This window comes from Ischnura elegans, chromosome 10 (genome assembly GCF_921293095.1).
Source record: "Ischnura elegans chromosome 10, ioIscEleg1.1, whole genome shotgun sequence".
Taxonomy (NCBI): Eukaryota; Metazoa; Arthropoda; class Insecta; order Odonata; family Coenagrionidae; genus Ischnura; species Ischnura elegans.
In genome coordinates this window covers 19,637,986-19,660,020 of record NC_060255.1, presented here as the reverse complement: position 1 = coordinate 19,660,020, position 22,035 = coordinate 19,637,986, and the positions used below count along the sequence as shown (strand labels likewise).

Genomic DNA, 22,035 nt, shown 5'->3' with positions numbered 1-22,035 from the left:
CAGCTGTCCAGATTTGGAATTATCGAAAGACTTATGGGCTGCCTTCATTTGGCTTAGAATTCTCCTTGTGAATAATGAATGAACTTGAAGATAAAAGTCGTTTGCGGGAAAAACTGAAAAAAATAGCTGTGGTATTTTGTAGTCATGTTATATTCACCTAAATTTAGTGCTCATAACGTCTTTATGGGGTAAAGATTAGATCCTCTTTGCTTTTAGAATTTGTGGCGGTCATCTTGAATTATTACCTGTAAGCGCAGTACCTTCCATGAGGTGGTTACATGTGGAACCTCGCTTTCAACTGACAGTTATGTTCTCGGTTGCGAATCTTACCCTAAACAAATCGCTGGGGTAGTTGCCTAGGCGACCAAAATACCTGTTTGGAAGCTCATCATCCTTGCACTTCCATCGCCGCTAAGGGTTTATGTGGTGCAATGAATATCCTCTTACAGGGCGTATAATTCACTTCTAAGATGACCACAAATGTCGCGCTCTACTTCACGCCATAATGTCAAAGAATATGAGTGCGCGTCATTTAATTGGCGATGAGAGTCATCTGTCGCCACTGTAAAACTCTTAAAATTCTGAGTTCCAAATGTTGATATTGCAAACATATAGACTATTAAAAAGGTATTACATTTTTTATAATTAATACTTTTTTATTTTTACGTTCACGACAGATTTTTCTGTGGATTTGCTTTCAGTGAATTTTCTTGGACGCAAGTTTCCGTTTCGACCTCCCCAATAATTTGAGTTTTTAGTATATTTTCTTAAAACTGTAACAGGAGGAGGCGTTCAGTAAGGTCGTAGTTATCTGAGACATCATTAGGTTCAAGCCCCCTATAGATAAATCTTTTGGAAGATACGATCTTAATTACACTCACACCAAAAGAATACCTCCTGGAGATAATGGCCTCCTCTGAAAACTTACTCTTTATTTCTCCCGGAATACTTTAAATTTTTGCAAGAGGTTGTTAACTCGGTACAATATCCTTAAGTCTTAATGTACCTTTGGATGGCGACATCACCTTCACATTTGCGTATTTGCTGAAGAAATTTGTTATGACAGAAGTAATACCTTAAATTCCTCTTCTCCGCCCTGTTGGGACGTATTATCGATCTTTGGAACACCCTTGCGAGTCGGTCTCATAGCGTACGTGTGGAATTAATGCCGTTCCGAAAAGGGTATTAGCCTACTTTCCAACGCTCTGATGCGCTTATGGGTATTTCGGGAATAAGGCCTCGAATTTGTGAGGAAAATACGTGGGTATAGGGCATATGTTTGCTTTGCTTGTGTGGAAATCAGTGCGGAGGAGTATTTAAGTTTTGATTATATTCAAATGAAACAAAAATTGCTTGTGAGTAATTAAAAGAAAAACAATAGTTATAATGGGGAGACCGAATAATATTTACCCGCGGTGTTTTTCTATACCCTAATCATTGATTGAAATTAGTGAGCTGGAGCGCGTAGTAAGTCATGCTATCCTAATGTCAGATTTTTATGCAATAGTTTCGGAAACATTCTCGAAAGCGTCTTAGTCTGAGGGGAGAAGTTCTATTTTTAAGCCAAGAAGTTATTTTCTTGCATTCATCAGGGTTGACTAAATCGTAACTTATAATCCATACAAAATTATGAACTTACTTCAATTTTTTGTCATTTTTTGCTGTTGAACCAACCAAGGCAAATATAACAATAGAAAGTTTTAATTGAGAAGAATAATGGCAATTTTCACGGTTAAGGCCTGCCCTCAGGGGATCAATTTCGCCGTTTTGCGTCATTGCCCTCATATTAAGGGTGCATCATTTTGAACTTCATTCATGCATGTAGGTGAAAAATATTATTACCAACAGCAATCTTGCGCTCAAAGAGACCAATTAAACTTGCATCGTACTATTTTCTTTTACAAATGGAAACAGAATTACGCAATAGAGAAAAATATTATATCCATTCATATTTACATTATTTTAAGGTCAGCATGTGGTTACGATATACCCCTTGGTATTTAGTAATACATTTACATAATTTGCTAAGAATACATAATAATTTATTACCCTATTTATTTCATTTCCCTTGTGTAGTATTTGTAAATGTTTACCATAAACGGGGCAATTTTTTTACTCTTCTCTCTATTTTAAAGCAGAAATTAGTTTTATTAACAGTAAGATCACAAAGGTATTATTATAAAAATAAACATTACATTCCAATGAGTGATTCATGTCATGAGCATTTTAATAAATGCTTTAAGCCGTAATCAATTAATAATTAAAAGAAAAAGAATGTTTACGGTCAATACCGTTCAATCAATACAATAAAAATAGTTTGGAAGGTAATGCATAAACAAGTACCATTCAGTTCCTGATAAGCCCAAGCGGCTTGTCAGTAGGATCCCTCTCCAAATATTATTTATTTTGGGTGTGTATCTTTTGGACGGAAGGTAATTGGTACTATTACAGAGAAAAAATGGACTGTAAGATTTACGACCGCTACTGGTCCGTCAGAGGAAGTACAGGGAACAGAATTGAAAGATTTTGTGAGATAAAGACCATTCTTTTATTGATCCCCAACTTGATGTTGCTCTCTCTACATCTCGCACTTGACTCCCCGCTGCCAAGCTGCTTAGACTCCCAAGTCCACCTTAGGCGTCCCCACGTGATCGGTATTCACCTCTCCGATTCGTTGCCATCGCCGTGGCATGTGAGGCTCGTAGGTCGCTGATGTTGCAGTACCTATTGGTGGGAAAGGAGCGACCGGAAACCAGAGGGATGTGCAGGTAAGGTGCAAGCAGAGGAAAAGAACGGAGAGAGCGTGGGATGCTTAGGTAGGTTCCTTCAATATGAAGAGCCAGCATCCGGTCTCCTACATCGCCTTCCCGCAAAACAAAATTGGACACACAGTGGACAATTTTTTTTAAGAAAACATTCAAGATGAAATACCACAATAAACCCAACACTCAATAAAACGTCTGTAAAAATCATTCAATCCCGTAATACATAATCATTCCGACCCTTGATCAACAATACAAAGATTAAATACTAATAAACCCAGCATCAACAAAATTTCATTAAACAATGTTCAATCTCACAAGACACAATTTATTTCTTATTATTACGTGGTCGTAGGTTATATGCACCTTTGGCTCTCTCCTCGTTCACCACACTTTCTGCTGGCACATTTACACTAACGTCCTCGTTCTCTGAGCGTGGTCCGGCTTGGCCAGCCGCTCGCGACCTCAAAGGGTAGGGAGAGCGCGCGGGGAGGGTTGGTGAGATAAGGGAATTGTCGTCTGCGTCGGTGCTCCCGCAGTCTCCGCGGCCTTCCGCGGAATGTGCTTGCGCACGGAATGGGGAAGCAAGGACGTTGGTATCCTCTTCGCGGTCTTCTCTGGGATGTGCGTACTCTTCCAGATTATCACTCTCGCTGGTCAGGGGACTCGCTGGGGGCACTGATGAGGTGGAGGGATAAACAACACTGGGAAGGGGAAAACAGGGGGGGTCTTCCACACTTGGACAGGGCGCACAGCTGGCTCCTTCGTCCTCCGTCGTCTGGGTTTTCCGTGGGCGCCCTCGACGTCGCTCCTGGAATCTGCTAGTTGAAGTGGGAGGGGAAGTACCATGATATGGTTTAAGCCTATTTTTGTGTACAACAACATTTCGAAAGGGAAGCTTCAGCCGCACATTTGTGTCCGAGAGAACTTCAATCACTTCGTATGGCCCCCTCCATGGGCAATGAAACTTCTTAACTCGGCCTGACTTAATTTGGGCATCACTCAAATACACATACTGCCCACACATGTACTTCACATCCCTGCATTTTTTATTGTACTGAATCTCTCGTGTTCTCTGCGCACTCCTACAACTATTGCGGCACTTCGACCTCAGATCCATCAGGATTTTCCGAAGACCCGTAACATAATCGCCGACAATCTTTTTAATCTCTCTGTCCAAACACTCGAAAGGGGTTTTCATTGGAAACCCGAATACAACTTCATGTGGCGAACATGTCGTACTACTATGCGTGCTACTATTATATGCTGTAGTTGCATATTGGAGTAATACATCCCAGCTATTGTTTTTAGAGTTTACGTAATGGCTAATCATAACCGCAATTGTTCGATGAACCCTCTCAATTCTCCCATTGCATTCCGGATGGAAGGGTGTTGTGCGTAACTTCGTAATCTTCAGTAATTTACACATATTTGTAAACAGTTCAGACATAAAATTAGATCCCTGATCGCTCAAAAGCTTACTTGGCACACCAAATTTCAAAACCCACCTATTCATGAAAGCCTCAGCTACAGTCACTGCCGACTGATCCGCCAAGGGGACCATGACCAAATACCGCGAAAAATGATCTAATATGGAGAGAATGTATCTGTTTCCACTCTCCGTCACGGGTAGGGGTCCTACCACATCGACCGCTACGAAATCAAAAGGGGCTTCGGCTTCAGGTAGCTTCTGCAAAGGCGCTCTCGTTCTACCATACGGGCTACGGCGATTGCATGACACACACTCTTTCACCAACCTTTCAACATGCGCTCGCATTTTAGGCCACCAATAGAGAGATTCTATTCTATTGAATGTTGACTGCGCACCTGCGTGGCCAAACAAAGGGTGCTCATGATACTGTCTGAAAACATCTAATCTCATTATCTCCGGAACCACTAGTTTCAATCCATTACGCGTATCTTTGTATAAAAACCCTCCCTTTTCTTCGAAACCTTGTGATGAACGCCACTGTTTACACTGCATATCCCTTACTTGCATTTTTGCTACGTCATCATCAAATATGGTGTCGACGAGCCTCACTTTACGACTCAAACAATCCGCGTTCAAATGTTTCTTCCCCGGTTTGTGAACAACGGAATAGTTATATTCGCCGAGCTTTAACGTCCATCGCATCAACCTACTAGAGGGGTCCTTCATACTGAAAAGCCATTTCAATGCTGCGTGATCTGTCACAATTTTAAATTTTTTCCCAAATAAATAAGGCCTCCAATGCTGAACACTCCAAATGATCGCCAGCAATTCTTTTTCAGTCGTGGAATAATTGATTTCCGCGGTATTTAGTTGCCGAGATGCATAGGCTATTGGATGCTCCTCTCCCGCGACCTCTTGTGATAAGACGGCCCCAAGCGCAAAATTACTTGCATCCGTGGAGAGAATAAAGGGTTTGTTAAAATCAGGGTATACAAGCACAGGGCTACAAGTCAGTGCATCCTTCAAAACACCCATTGCGTGTTGACAATCCGGTCCCCAGATAAACGCTGTCCCCTTCTTCAAAAGCCTTGTAAGGGGCCTGGCCAGCTCGGCGTATCGATCGACAAAGCGTCGGTAATAGTTGGCTAGACCGAGAAAAGATTGCAACTCTTTCACATTCGTTGGGGTTGGGAAGTTTTTCACCGCATCAATCTTTCCCGGGTCGGGCCGCACACCCTTTTTCGAAATAATATGGCCGAGATAATTTACCTGTTCTAAGGCAAAGTGGCATTTTTCAAATTTTAATGAAAGTTTTGATTCCCTCAATTTTTCGAAAACTCGTCTCAATCTCTCGGAGTGTTCTTTAATTCCGCTACTGAATACAATAACATCATCTAAATATACTAAACACTGTAAGGGTTTTAATCCGCGGAGCACTCCGTCCATCATTCGCTGAAAGGTAGCAGGGGCATTTCGCAAACCAAATGGCATTCTAGTGTATTCGTAGTGCCCACTCTCGACAACGAAACCGGTTTTAGGCTGCGATTCAGGGTGCATGGGTATTTGATGATACCCGCTGGTCATGTCTAAGGTCGTGAAATATTTACACCCCCCCAAATAATCAAGAGTATCGACGATATTTGGAATCGGATAGACATCGGGTGTTGTGATGGAGTTCAATTGCCGAAAATCTACACAAAATCTAAAATTTGGCTTCCCATCTGTGGATTTCTTGGGCACGATAACGACTGGTGATGCCCATGGGCTCTCACTAGGTGTAATTATCCCAGCCTCAAGTTGCTCTTGCACAAATTTCTCTACCAATGGCTTCTGATGGTACGGAGTGCGGTATGGGCGACGATATATGGGCTTTACCTCATTAGTAGGTATGTGGTGGTACGCGATATCTGTCGCAGGTAGATTTTCCTTATGACTAAAAAGGTCACAAAACTCCTCCAGAACGGGCCTCAACACATTCACCTCATCAGGCGATAGGTGACTTAGCTTGTCAGCAAAATTTAATTTATCGGTGACATTTTCTATCGTCCCTAATTGGCCAACTCTTACCACATCACTTTCGCCCGCCAACCCTGTAACTAGCTCGTCTACCGTAGCCAATAACGTCCCCTTTGGGAAATTTAATTCCTCTGTCCCAAAATTCGCCACTTGAAAGATAACAGAGTTATCTTCGCCTACGCTGCTCAAACTACGAGCCACGGCACACCCCTCAACATCCGGAATTATGGGTTCCACAATAACTTCGCGACCCTGAAAGGAGGTTTCACTTACAATTGTTGTTCTAATTATTTTTTCGCTACGCGGCGGCACAGATATAGGATTTGCTAACCTCAACTCTACATTTTTAATAGTTTTTTCGTGTCTTTTAGAACTACTGTCCTTCTTATTAGGGCTAATCTCATCCTTCAGGTCCTGTTTCTTCTCTACTAGTTCCCCTGTTAATGGCCAACTATTTTTGCCAACAAAAAGTTTACTCCCACTCACATCAATTGATGCCCCATATTTCTTAAGAAAATCCAAGCCTAAAATCCCGTCAAATTCTGCAACTCGCTCAACCACTTGCATATTTACATCATACTTCACTGCCCCCACAAAAAAGGTCACTTCTTTCTCCCCGTAATTCCACATTTTTCCCCCAGCAATACCCAAAATTCTGACCGCAGGTGCTCTGATTTTGTCTGTTCCACATACAGCGCGCCTGATTAGGGAAATCTGAGCCCCCGTGTCTATAAGCATTTTACATTTTCTTCCTAAAATATTAACTACTGCCACCAAATCGCATGAATCCCCCCTACTGCCCACACGAGGTAGGATTACACTTACCAGGGGCCGGATTCGGCGGCTCTTCCGGCCCCAGCGCCGTTTAAATCTCCCGCCTGTTGGACCCCGCTGCGGCTCCTACAATCACGGGCCAGATGATCTCCCCCTCCGCAGATAAAACAGCGCCTTCCTCGGCTGCACTGCTTGGAAAGGTGACCGGGCTGCCCGCAGTTGAAACAGACGCGCTGGCTAGGGGCATGGAATACTCGGCGGGCGGGTGGTCCATCCCTTGGTCCCTCCGCCGGCCTCCTCTCAGTCTCCTGGATCCGGATGGCGTTAGCGATGGCAGCATCGAAGGTCTCAGGGGCAGTCAGTCGACACTGATGGCCAACCTCCCCAGTTAGCCCACGTAGGAACGTGTCGAGCGCCCGCTGATCCGCCTCGACACGTCGCTCCGCCACTCGTTCTGCTGGGCCCTCAGTGGAGTAGGTTCGCGCATTTATCGCCCGCACTCGGTCAGCGAATGCCTCAATGCCTTCGCCCGGTGACATGCGGAGGTTCGACAACACCTCCCGGAAAAACCGCGCGCTCTTTTTGGAGCGGTACCGCGCCGTAACGAGAGCCTTAAAAACTTCGTACGAGTCTGCCTCGCGGCATTCGTCTTTACTACGAATGAAAATATTAGCGTCTCCGAGCATACGCAGCTTAGCGACTCGCAATCTATCGGCATCGGACCATCCACCGAGATCTGCGATTCCCTCCAACTTTGAAAAGAAGGCGTCGACATCCTCCTCGACTTTTCCCGAAAACTCGCCAACCGCCGTGAAATATGCGAGCTGTGGTTGAGTTTCTGTCGCGGTTGCCGCGCTGTTATTTTTCAGCCTCTTATTTTCCGTTTCGACCACGCGGAGTCGTTCGCACAGTTCGTTCATGGCCTGCTGGAGCTCCACCTCTCGTCCACCTAAACTGATTCGAGAAGACATGGTCTTATCTTCTGATATGTATCCTCCTCTGACTAAAATCCGACACTTCTGACACCAATGTAAGATTTACGACCGCTACTGGTCCGTCAGAGGAAGTACAGGGAACAGAATTGAAAGATTTTGTGAGATAAAGACCATTCTTTTATTGATCCCCAACTTGATGTTGCTCTCTCTACATCTCGCACTTGACTCCCCGCTGCCAAGCTGCTTAGACTCCCAAGTCCACCTTAGGCGTCCCCACGTGATCGGTATTCACCTCTCCGATTCGTTGCCATCGCCGTGGCATGTGAGGCTCGTAGGTCGCTGATGTTGCAGTACCTATTGGTGGGAAAGGAGCGACCGGAAACCAGAGGGATGTGCAGGTAAGGTGCAAGCAGAGGAAAAGAACGGAGAGAGCGTGGGATGCTTAGGTAGGTTCCTTCAATATGAAGAGCCAGCATCCGGTCTCCTACAGGACATAATTTAAATTTTACACATCTATAATTGCAGTCATTTTTAGTTAACATACTTGGGCTCATTAATAATATTTTCTAAGCGCTACTGACAAAAGTTTAAAAAAATATAATCGCCAGATTTTAGGCTAGGTATTCATTGTATTGTGGCGTACTTTTTTCTATATTTTTAAAAACATTCGGAAAAAAGCAACAGTCAGTGACAAAAATTGTGCAGATATTTCCTGTCTAATTTACCGTCCAATGTTGGGAATGTATGTGAATATCATCAACTTATATCTCTATATTTCTGGTTTGTTATGGAAACCTTATTTTTTCAGGTGTTGCGTACTTTTATATAGAAATTCTTTCGCCAAAAAAACTCAATACCCTCTTCAAATCCTAATCAACCGATAAATTCACTGTGGAGAGAATAGTTACTCTCACTCAATGTCCTCAACTGTTTCAAGGAATAGTCGTGTTTTTATTCCTAATCACAAGATGTTATGTATTTACTTTGGTGATCGTGTTAGATGTATAAAGATTATGAAGAAATAAAGATAATATTTGCGTACGATTAACTCATATTGTACTCATACGTATAAAATTTAACTAAGTATAACTAACAAATACGATAAACATAAATTCTTTGGGCACTATCACAACATTGAGACCTGTGTTTGAGGCAATTCTCAAATGAGTATAATTAATGTGTTATCTGTTTTTCTTTGTATTAGTATATGAGGACCATCATTTCTGAAATTTTCAAGAAACCTTTTTTAATAACATTTTTATAGTGATGTAAGTCATTCCTAATATATACTATAGTATCCTATGCGTTGATTTTATCTTGCATTTGAAGTAATGGGGAGGTGTTTATTACCGATTAAGTATCATAAATATGGAGTAAAGTAATTGAAATGATTTAATTGATTTATCTTTGCTTAACTGCATTTTGGAATACTCCTAGTTCTTCGCTTAGCGAGTCGCTCTACTAGGTATGGCTTTGTGGCTGGCACCTAATGGGCCTTTTGTCCTTTTTGCCATATTTTTTTAATCTTTTCACGGTGCGTTATGCATGAAATTTTCTCGCGTAATTATAACCATTCTCGCGTACTTGGGTTTTTCTAGGGGGATTTCCTCTCCATTAATGGTCTCCACCTTGTCATGAGTATACCGCTTTCAGGTCTCCTATCTTATGGTAGTTTTACCATCTTTTATCCGTCCTTCATATATCCCCATAATCATCCCTTGACTAAATCCTTTGTATTTCTCTACTCCCGCACACAATTCGTATTTGGTAATGCACAGGGTTTAGTCCCCAAAGAGCTTACTTTACCTGCAGTCTCATTTCACGCTCAGGCACCGTGTTAGTGTCGCCTACATATCATTAAGCCGCTGTTCCTCATTATATTTCTAGCTTTTGCCGCTCATGACGGTTGGCCGGTTCACATTGAACCGAGTAAACCACTTCAGGCGCTTGGGCCTTGGATCTGTGAGCCGGATAAAGTGTTTTTGACGCCCTTACAGTACAGAACTCTTCACGGCGGATTACCTGTGTCTTCTGCTACCTATTCTGTTTGGATGTTCTTATGGAAGGAGGCATACTGGCAACTTAGCTATGATAAGAGAGATTTTACTTAACGAGAGAAAAGCTCTAATACTCTCATGATTTTTAGAGCGTTATTATTTTTTCAATGGATGTCTGCTTGTCCCAAAATTGCTCCATGCTAAATGAACCCATTTATTTGGGCTTACTATGATGTTATGCGTCAAAATTAAGGGGAAATTAATTGCAGATATTCTGGAATCTGAATCCGTGTCAGAATAGTAGCTTCGGGTAGCAATTATACTTCAGCCTTACGTTCAATTGTTTCCGAATACACCGGAAGCCAGTCCGATTTATCGGATTCGTTATCACAAGCAAATGGTAGCATAAGCATATAGCAGCTGTCGGAGCAAACTCGAAGATCATTTGAATGCTTCTGTTGGGCAGACAATCATATATCTATGCCATACTTTAGCTTAAGAAATGGTTTTACGTAGAGTGGAGTAACTTGAAGATTTATGATATTGAAACAAGGACACGACGCAAGCCATGATTTATTATACGCATCAGGTAGTAAATAGAATCATAATTAGATTGTAAGTCAATGCGAGGATTGCAAATAAATTCATGATTAATGATTCAATGTTGGAATCTCGCTGTTTTCAAAATGCGGATAATTCAATCGATTCCCTTTAAAACCTGTAGTTAGGTTTCTAGCAAACGAAAAGTTATTTAACCTACAATGTACGTGTTGCCACTAATGCAAAGATGGGTTAAATGTTGCTTTCGATTCATCCAAGATTCGTGCAAGAATCCTAAATGTTACGTTACCGTTGCGACAAGGGCAAACACGCATGTGACCGGCATGCCTAGTAATTCGGACGCTTCTGTGTTGGAAGCAACATATATAATAATTGTGAAGGCATTCGAACTTATTTGGTTTAGGCACCGGTGAAAATTGTTTGTATCTTTTGAACGTATCACAAAAACCCTCTGGTTGAGGCTAGTTCTTATTTCATGACGATAAAGAAATTGTAGAGTTCCGCTATCGTGAATGTAAACCCTTCAATTTTTCATGGAATTTTTAGGGTAACTCAAGTGAAAATATGCACTTTCCTTAACATTCACTTAACCCTTTCGCTGTTGCTCACACCTCGGAAACCTGGTGATATGCGACGAAAGTGCTGAGCGCATAGCAGGGAAGAAGAAAAGGTACGTTCACAGCAGCCTACCATACGAACGTACGAGGGTCGTTCAATGAGTAATGCCCCACATTTTTTTAAAAAGCCAAAGGTATACATAGATCAATGACCTTGTCGGTGCTTCACAATTGATGTTTGTTCTCTGCGCTGATGAAGTTTGACTCCGTTCTAGCGGATAGCTGAACCGTAGTACATGATCAAAATGGCGTCTTCATACAACTCACGTTAAAAGTAGCGTGCCGTTATTGAATTTTTGAGTACAGGAAAAGAAACCGTGGTGAACATCGATAAACGTTTGAGTGCAGTGTATAGTAACGCTGCCGCAGTTGGTAGGAGTGATGTTGGGCGGTGGGAAAAAAGTTACAGCCTGAGGAGATGCAGAAACAGAGTTCCATCATCAGCCACGCTCGGCATGGCAACGTCTACAAGACAAGAGCTTATACCACCAGGGAATACATGCTCCCCTAAAATGCTGGCGCTAGGCCTTAGAACGTAATAAGTACTACGTAGAAAAATAGGGCATAGACAAGACATGTTGATGCATATTGTCACCAAATTTTGACTCTTTACAATAAATATGTTCTGAGAAAAAAAATGAGGAGCATTACTTATTGAATAACCCTCCTACCAAATACGCTTACATTAGCAAAAGGGCTAAATAGCAAGTAGTGTTTGCGGATTCGCATACTTACGAGTTGAACGATTTTTTATTCCTTTAATGAGTAATTATTCTCAGGATATTTCGTGGGAGACTATTTGCCCGACGGCCATGATTTGAATTGAATTGGGGCTGGAGTTGAATCCGTGAATTTAACTCAAGCCCCAGGTGCTCGAGTAGTGTTGACTGCTAATTAGGTATATCCTCCACTTTTGTGGGCGCAATGTCTTTGAAATTTTCTGTGCTATTCTTTCTTTTAGACCCTCATTTTCGTCTCCTAATATGTTCCGTTGAAGCGGGGCATTAATATCTTTTTATTCCCTTCCTCCCGTTCTTCAGAGCATTTGTATTTTTTACCTTTGGCCAGTCAGGTCACATCGTCGACTCTCGGTCTCAATATATTTTTTAATTTTAATTTTTTATGGGAAGAACAGGGTCGTAGAAATAAGAAAAATGGAAAAAAAGATTCGTGGGAAAATTAGCCGTTGTTTCGGTTCACTCTATTGTATTTTTCATGTTAATTTCAAGGGGCCGAATATGTAGTGGAAGTTTAAAAAAAAAACAATAAATGAAATGACTGCAGAGAATTTTTTTCTGATAGATTGATATATGTTGTACTTAAAGAAAAAAATGCTGGTTCGTCCAATCCTCTTTCGAAAGCCTGTGTTGGGCAGCGCCGAACAAGGTCGACAGGTGGGCAAGTGAGGCGATCAGAAGTTTTTTTCATACGGGAACATGTTTATCAAAAAAATTCTAGTCACTTTTTTTCCGCTACCTTTCTCTTATATGAATTTAGCTTTGAGGATATCTCCATGGACCATCGTGCTGAACTATATGATAATTTAACATTTATTTCGATCTTTTAAAATATATTTATGCATTTTTTTATTATGTACGGTCACCACGGAGTGATATTTTTGCATTGATCTGGTATCGGGGGGGGGGGGGGGGGGTGGGAGGTAAATGGGTGAAAGTGATTATTTTACCGACAGACTTAGGCAAGGGTAATTGTTATAAGAAATACACAAAAACTTGGTTGCCAAGGGATACGAGTGAGTCTCTATTCTGTGCAGGGATGGCAATAGAAACGAAACTAAAGTGAAGAACGGTAAAATTTCGATAGTTTCGTTCCCGGGAGCGTAATGTTGAATTAATAAACGAAACGAGATGGATTTAACCCCGGGGAGCTAAACTCAGGGTCGAAACGAAATTGGAGTCAAAAACTACTTCGGGTCACAAATAAAGTAAAACTCTGGGACGAAATGAAACGTATATAATGTTTTGCACCGGAGGGATCACGTGCTTCACCATCGAACAGTTTAGTTTCGACCAACACACCTAGCACGAAGTATGGTTGAATGAAGTAGAGGTTCGGCCTACCGCCATTAGATGGGACACTTATATTTACACCCTTAACAGGAGAACGGTGAACACAAACTGACCATTCGATTTTAAGCTCGATGTTTTAACCTCTCTACACGTTCGTCAAACGTAATGGGTCGAAACTATTCCCTCTTTTCTCCCTCCACTCAACTTCTGGGATCAAAACTTAACAATGAGCAGCGGAGTTTCGATTAATTCAGTTTCGTTCCTGGGATTAAAGTTTCTTCCCAGGTCGAAACTAAACTCGTTGGTGATTTTAATTTCGTGTGGGAACGAAACTAAACCTGGTCCTCGTATTTTCGTTTCCCTCTGGGTCGAAACGAAACTTTTTCGTTTCGTTTTACTTGCCATCCCTGGTTCTGTGCTGACGTCGAGTGGAAAATCATATGCACTACCAAGTATCTAATCGATCTCGTCTTGTTTTCTTTAGCTAGTTTCTGTACCAAAATATTCTAAATATATTCTATAATAAAATCTATAAATATTCTATAATAAATTCTGTATAAAAAAAGAAATCACATGCACCCCTTGCTTTCTCACCCACTTATCCGTAACTCACGGAGTCTCTCATTGTAAATAAAACCCTTTATATAGTTCCAAATCTGACCTTTTGGATGGAAAACAAATGGTTTATGGTTTTTCTGTTCCTCCATGAGAATATCAGAGAATGCTTACGAATCCCCCTGAGTTTATGTTCAAGGGTAGTCAGTTTTTATAAGGTGCATCAAAAAGTATAGTGGAAAATAAGCCACTTTGCATAGTAAATTCTAGTTAGTTTTTAATACCTTAAAATTTCGGCGCTAACCATAGCTCGCATATTCAAAGATTATCATCATAATTTTCTTAGAAAAATGGCAGAGGTATATCTTTTTTAATTTAAAATCGTCTTTACTGGACTGGGACTTTAAGTCTCCTGGAATATAGAAAAGAATAATTACAAAAATATTAAATCAATAAAAACAACTATAATTCCTTACTAAATATGATAGTAATTAATAAATAGCCGTCAACTATGTGTGACCAATAAATGTTAAAAAATCAGAAACTTTACTTTTACGAGTAGTAATTTTTCTCTTGCATACAGAATTTGTGAAATATTTTATTGGTGATAGACGTTTGCAGACTTGTAAAAAGTTTTAAATTTTAAATAAAATGATATCCTGATCGATGCCAACTCATATACGTACTACATACGGGGATCCATGCTCATCGCTATTTATATCAGGGCATGCTTATAGTGCTGGTACATCTCATTCCAGCTTTGTTTTATGAGCATTTGAATACGTACGTTTTTGTCCTCGGGAGATAGAAATTATAGTCGCTGGGAGTTGATGCATGGAAGAAGATTCTCATTGCTTTCTGGAATAAGTATTTTTTCTGAGGAGAGTCATCAAATTTTGAGCTGAGCGAAAACGCTTCGGGGGCCCTTTTCAGATTTTGGAATACATATGAAACTTTGAGTTCTCGCTGCGCGTGCTTATTTTGTTATTCTGAAAAGTTGGCAGAGAATTTTAATTTCCGTCTTTAGCCAAGAGAACTTGGAAACCTGTATAACGGTGTTGTAAGCCACTACGAACATGAAGAACTCCATTTAAAAAAAGAGAGAATGTATTCATGAAAAATATACGCCAGGGATTCACGTGGAGCTCCTTCATTTTTGGAAACGTTACCGGGTGGTCTTTTGAGTGTTTATTAAAAAAATGATGAGTTCTTTAGCTCGAATGTAGACGGAGCAGCTGCATATGCTGTTACTTTTATGTAATCAATCCACTTGATTAAAAAATCTACAAAAAATAACACCGAAGAAGGGAAATTTCTGTTCAAAAACCTTGACCGTGATAGTTACGTGCTGAGAAACATTTTTTTTAGTAAACTCATGACTGAAACTGTTGATTTTTGGTGTTCGTTAGAGTCGGTAGGATATCAATTTGCTTAGCGACTGCACATACTCTCCGACACGTCAAACTCTTACACATTTTTTAATTGCCTCTGGCTGATCCACGTATTCGTATATATTTTTCTTGATGGTCTTGAATAATTTTAGAAATGTCTGAATATAGGTGAGGAAAAGACAGAAAAATATGAATTTTTTTTTTATAGTTCCTTGGGGCAACATTATAAACAGTGCTGGTAGGTATGTCTAGGCTTACTGCCTGCCCGTTAGTTTTAAATATGTCGATGAAAGTGATCAGAGCTATGTAATTATTTGTAATGACTATCTTAAATTTTTTAATACATTTGTTTGGAAGCTCCCAGAGAAATTTAAGATCTTGTTAATACAACAGAAGAAAAATTTACATTATGTAACCATATTATAAATAGTATTTTTTATTCTAATTCGTTCGGAAAAAGTTCAAAAGATAGCGAAATTTTTCTTCGTGGGAATTATATTATTTCATTGTCAGTGTCTCAATTGTTGAGTATTTTCTTCCATTAAGAGGATATAACTTCAATATTGGCTTACAACTTTTTTTCGGCAAGTACAACTTGTTGACCTACTTATTCGTGGAGCGTGTGGATAAAAATGAGTGCTCTAATCCAGTGACTATTCACACAGAGTTTAAACTTCGTGCACAGTGCATTTTATGCATTTCCGACATGATTGACGTTGCTTTCATGAAGCACTGTGGATTGCTATATTTCACAATGGCATGCTCATTAAAATCTCTCAGACGGCTTGCGGAATGTTAACTAGCTGTATCACAAATGGCATTCAGCTCACGTAACTTACGCTTGAGTTGCGAGTGTACTTATGCACTGTAAGGAAGGGAATGAATTCCTTAGGGTCATATTTTATGGTATTTTTATTCAATATTTAAAAAAATGCTGTTTTAATGTTGAAGTGCTTAATGTTCAGGGTTTTAGCCTATTTGTTGTTATTACTCTCGTTGTGTTTATAGTTCATACGTCGTTTGAAAGTTGGTGTATTTTTCACCCCTCCCTATTGTATTTATTGTGGAACTTTGCTACTTTGCAGTGAGTAATATTACATTCTGTATGATGAGGGCACTCATATTGCTCTGTACGCCAGGAGTTTAACAAGCTTGAAGTGCTGCTGAAGTTACTATGTGGGTGATGTGCGTTCTGAATTTTTCGAATGCAGTTGCAAGCAAAGTTTAGCCTATATGCTTGTTGATCCGTGTATCTGGTTGCTGGCTGGATTATAATTGGGCTGCCTTGCGCCTGTCTCAGAAATGGAAGCTCCCAGGTGTGGCATATCAAAGGGAGATGTTTGATTGTCTTTTGTACCTCAAACTTGCCTAAGTTAGCGTAAAAAGTGTTGTGACGGGATGTCACTTATCTCTGCAGTGCAACTTAGTGTACCGAGGATGAATTAAGTAACTGTTTTCCTTTAAAAAATGCTTTTATTTAGCTTTGATAGGGCTTTTGCTCATCATGCACACCTTTCTGCTGCTATATCTCAAGCTTTATCCTAAGAATCGAGATAGATGATCATAAAACTTACAAATGCGCGCTACTTAGTAAAATTACTTTTCTTCTTTAACGTACCTTTAATGAAGCGCAGCGCATGTTATTCTTTTGAACTTCCATTTAAGTTTCGTAAGGAGCATCTTAATAAAATTCTCCGCATTGGTTTTCTATCCATAAGAATGAATTGGATGCGGCTATTACTTCTTCTTAAACAAATGAAGGTGTTGTTGGAGTTTTGCCTATTTTTTCTCATTTCATTTTTTAGCTTGAAACATATGCAGGGAATGCTTTGAGTGAGGTGAAGCAGAGAGGCTGGTAATTTTAGTCACTTTTAGGTTGTTTTGCTAAATATGGCGTTATTAGCTATACTATTAAATGGATAATGTAGACAGAGAGATGTGAATAGACGGCTTAAAGCGCGTTAAAGGACATATTTTAAATGTGGTAATTTTTATCAAAGGATGAAAGTTTATAGGAAATGAGTATTTTTAGTGTTGTTATTATGTTGAAAAAATTTATTAAAGTGCAACTTTTGCCCACGTTTCGGAGAATTCCTTTTCCTTCGTCAGGGCTTCAAATTTAAATGGAAATCTAAACAAAATATAAGGTTACAGCAATGCGTTACAATATTTTTAGAGGATATTAAAAAACAATACAGGTGTAAATTAACAAAAGCGAAACTTGAATTCTGAATCATACCTTTTCTGCTATTTTCTTTATGGCAACTAAGCTAATACAAGGTATTGTTATGAAGACTACATTTTCGGAGTTCATTACCATCGCATCGTGGAAGCCTTGAAGTAAAAAATTCGGGGTTATATATCAATTTTATGGGTGAAATAATTATAAATTCTGCTCAAAATGTCTATCTCTGACTATTTTTTACGACTCTTTTTGGTTCTGGAAATACATATGGTTTCTTTAAATACTATTTTTGATACATTATATTCAGTAGCTAAAGTTTTGGCATTTTCCAAGTACGACTAATGTGTAAACTGTTGTGTGCAAGGGCAAATAGTTGTATTTTTATTATTTATACTATTAAATAAGATGCCAAGAAAAGAAGAAAAAACGAAACTTTATTGGAAGGTTTATCATATTTGTTCTTATCATGATTGTCGCAAAGGACGACAGCTCGTTATAATATCACATATCGGCAAAAAGAATCGGCGACATGAAAAAATACCAATTTAAATTTATGAGATTATGATTGTTTTTCTGATAGCATGGGTGCAGTGTTTCCAATTAGATGATCCCTTTTAGTTATTCATAACTTCCGTGGGTGCACATAAGTTCGTCATCACCTTTCTCCAGTACTACTTCTACTTCTCTCTCTACCTACGAGTTTCCTATCCACGCATCCCCTGTCTATTTTCCCTCCTTACCTCTTGGAAATAGCGCTTGATGCATTGAAGCCGGTCAAGGACTTGTTAATGTAATCATTTGTATTAAAAAATGGTTGAAGTAATGTGTATGAATTTCTGCAGATTTGACTCACCAACAATCGAATTTACTTGAATAGATTTACAGTAATTTTTGTATCCTATCTAGTGAAGCCACGTTGATCTCCCTAGCATTCACAAAATATAAGCATTTCCTCCCTCGGTGATTCTTATGTACTAAGTAGCAGATAATTCTGTCATTTGATGAATGGCGTAGGGGAAAGAGAAAAATGTTCCAACTTTTTATCAACGACTGTATTTTTACGGCGGCCAGAAGCTTGCAAGCAAAATTTATTTCTTGCGATACCTCAAAATTTATTACCTACGATACCACCATAATTAAAAACTCCGGAGGCTGGTTTTAGGTAGATATCCACTCCACTCTTGTGTCTGCTAACCTTTTCATATTTACTTATTACTTCACGTTTACGTCCTTAATAACTTGTCCTATTTTAGTAATTTGGGGCCGTCCTTTACCCTTCTTCCCTTCCACTTGTCCTTCGACGGTTGTCTTCGTCAGGTCATCCTACCTCATTTTATGGCCAATTAAGTTGTCCTCTCGACTTCTTAGGGTTTATAGGTGACTTTAATGGGGTATCATTCAATATGAAGATATCATTTGCCTATGCCGTGGTCAATACCCGGATATCCCATTTTCCGGTCAGGCATGCTACCAGTTACGCCAACAATCGATCTTTCTCCAAGAAGAAATTCAGACTGGGTTTACCACGATACACTACGTTACCTCTTCAGAGCCATATAAGATCATTTTGGCTATTTTCAAGAGGATATAGTACTCATATTAATGGTGTGAAAAGGCCAAAAGCAGTTGTGTTTAAAATTAATCGGTGTAATATATCAAAAGTGTATTTATTTTCATTATCTCATTGGTGTACCGAATAGATCATAGATCACAAGCTACAGCAGACGCAATTTTACTTTGCTAATAGGTGTCCTTACCGTGATTTCCCGGGAAGATCCTAAAAATGTCTTCGGGTGGTTTTTTCTACACTTTTATTCCTCTATGCAGGATTGATTCCTTCCAAATTTCCGATTCATGCCTCCGTAACTTAATTTTGTTTTTGTTGTCGTAGTGATGAGTTTGATCTGGAGTGTAGCGCTCTACGGTGCGGAAACGTGGACATTGAAGAAAGACGACGAGAGAAGATTTGAAGGCATTCGAGATGCGGGTATGGAGAAGGATGGAGAAGGTGAAATGGACGGAGAGGAAAAGGAACGACGAAGTGCTGGATATGGTTGGCGAGGAGAGGCAGCTTTTAGATGAGGTGCGGAGGAGACAGAATGTATGGATGGAGCTAATACTTAACGGGGAGGGGATGTTGAAAATGGTGTTAGAGGGTAGAATGTTAGGGAAACGAGGGAGGGGAAGGAAAATAATAGGATTTTTAGATAGATTGAAAGGGAGCAGGCCTTACAGTGAATTGAAGAAGGCAGTGCTGGAAGGAAAGGGAGGCTTCCAGATCACTTCTTGAACACTCCATGGAAACCTACCTTAATCGGTAGAATACCTACTGTAATAGTAATCGTCCTATGTGGAAGGGTGAGTCCAGCATTGACCTATTTCCTTCATAGCCCACTCTTTTATCCTTATGTCCCGTTCTTAACCGCTTTGTAGACCCCACATAACGCATTCATGATAATCTTTAATTTCAATAGTTACCATTTCAATCACCCTTGCGTGGCTGTGACAATGTGCACCCTTTAAACCTTCCTGGAGTATACCTAGCCGCCTGATCATGGACTCCTCGTCTATAAATATGAAGCGAAGTACTTAAAGGTCATTTTACGGTGAAGACTTTCAATGGTGATGAAAGGAAGGTTCTTATACGTAACTTTTTGAATGAACCAAGTGAGTTTTATTTTTACATCGCTCGTATGTTAGCATTTGAATCGCTAACTGCAGAAAGGCATTATGTGCAAGTTTAACGATTTTTCTTATTTCTTCTTTGAGTTGTTGCTTGGTGCACTGACATCAAATACTTAACTGACTAAAGTTCATTATGCGGTGAAGATTATCAATGGTGATGGAAGGGAGTTTATTATACGTAAGTTTGTGAATGAATCAACAGAGTTTTATTTTTACATCGCTCGTATGTTAGCACTACATTACAAATGCTTCGAGTGCAATTAAAAGCCATCCCGAAGCCACCTTGTCTACGTCTTTCCCACACCTTCTATTTTTCAGAAACATAATAAACCTTCAAACCGTCGTTTGCGGTGAGTACTTAGTTAACTGATTCATAGAAAATTATTCACTAATGTTTTATGCCTCCAATTTTCATGCTCCTTATAAATTATCAATTTATTTGAACACGCTGAGGAAATATTTTTAAGTTCACATGGCCTCAGCACAAATTTTTAGAAGTGAATCTTTGCACATTTTCAACATTTATTAACCCTTTGTTAGTGACTTTGCGACTATTGAACGTCAGGAAATATGCTTTAGGTTTCTCGGTTCGTATAAAAAAATATCATTCTTTGTTTTTTCAATTATTTACTTCTGAAATAGTCAATGCTTATTTAAAACTAACGTACTCTGTTCTCATTTTCTGCGAAGCCTACTGGTTAGAAATACGTTAATAAGATTAACTGTTTCCAAATATTTCGAGCACTATTTTATCTCAATGTCTCCGGAGGAAATATAGTAGGGTATCTTTGCGTGTATTTTCAAAAGTGTATTTAAAAAAATATAATTATAGCTTGATATTTTTCGGCTGTCACGGCTGCGCTAGACAAGATGAAGTGTTCAAATAAGTGAGGTGTTCTTAATTTTTCAAATTTTTGCATCGAAAACTTTCTTTATTTTAAGGATGCAAGAAACCCAGGCATTATATGCACGATCAGCGTAGATGAAGATAAGAGAAATTCATTTGACCAATTCTTGCATGTTCAGCAAGAAAGGAAAAATCAGGTGGATTCAGCTCAGGAACCCCTTCATGGGAAAAAAAATAATATTTAGCAAAACGAAGCGTGAGGAAACGAAAATAAATTGCATTTTTCTGCACCGTTTCCATAATCCCTTGGCAAATTACCTACTCTCCAAATGCTCCGCTTCATCCGTCCTCTGCATTAATCCATACTCCTCGTTTTTAATACCCCACCAGGTCATTCCCCAGAAAATGCACAATAGCCAAGGAAAGATTTCTAGGGAGAGGTAAAAAAAAATGAACAAGATGCTTACCCGGACTTCACGTTCATTTGAATACCAGTGAGGTTAATACCATTTCATTTTTAAAGTGGATTTTTTTCGAAATTGCATTCCCATCTTCCCTCTACACTGCATGTATTTCAAATGCGCTGATTTCACCCGTTAATGATGTTGAACGTACTTCTTGTATCTTTGCGTTCAGCTTGATGTACCCGATGAAAAAAATTGAATTTTTGTGGAATCATAAACTTTTCTTTTACGAAGTTTAATCATTCATTCGTATCAAAAACGAATTCCATAATACCATGCCCGAAATCATCTGCTATATCACGCGCGATGAGTAGAGGAGACGAGAGCTAAATATGCGACGGTTATTTTCACTGCAAAATCAGCTTGATCAGCTTTTGTCACCCGAGTCTTAAAAGAACTGGTGGATTAGCAGCGACTCCTCGGGATAATAATGTGGTGGTTTCCCTTACCTTCCACATTGCTGTACTATAGCCGCTAAAGTAAATTTTGCCACGGCAGACGTAAATAGGGTGCTCTTTATTTTTCAAACCCTCGTACATAAAAAAACGACAGTAAGAAATAATTGGTGAAAGTGCCAATTCGCATGCAATCATCGCCTTCTTTGAAATAATTTGGAGATCGAAATGAAACGTACGGCCCACAAACGTGAAATTTTGTTCCCGTCCGGCGATTTTTTTTCTGTGGTTAAGGAGGGGAAACCGAAATTTATCCTGGCAAGGGGATGAGGACATGTGGAATGCATTAGGTGGAATCATTTGGAAGAATAGGGAATGAACGAGTTGTG

General features: G+C 39.7%; 1 protein-coding gene across 1 annotated transcript in view; it reads left to right on the top strand.

Moving 5' to 3' along the window:
* Window positions 1-22,035, top strand: part of LOC124167128 (small conductance calcium-activated potassium channel protein-like) — a 594,701-nt gene that overhangs the window by 43,041 nt on the left and 529,625 nt on the right. The window lies entirely within an intron of this gene.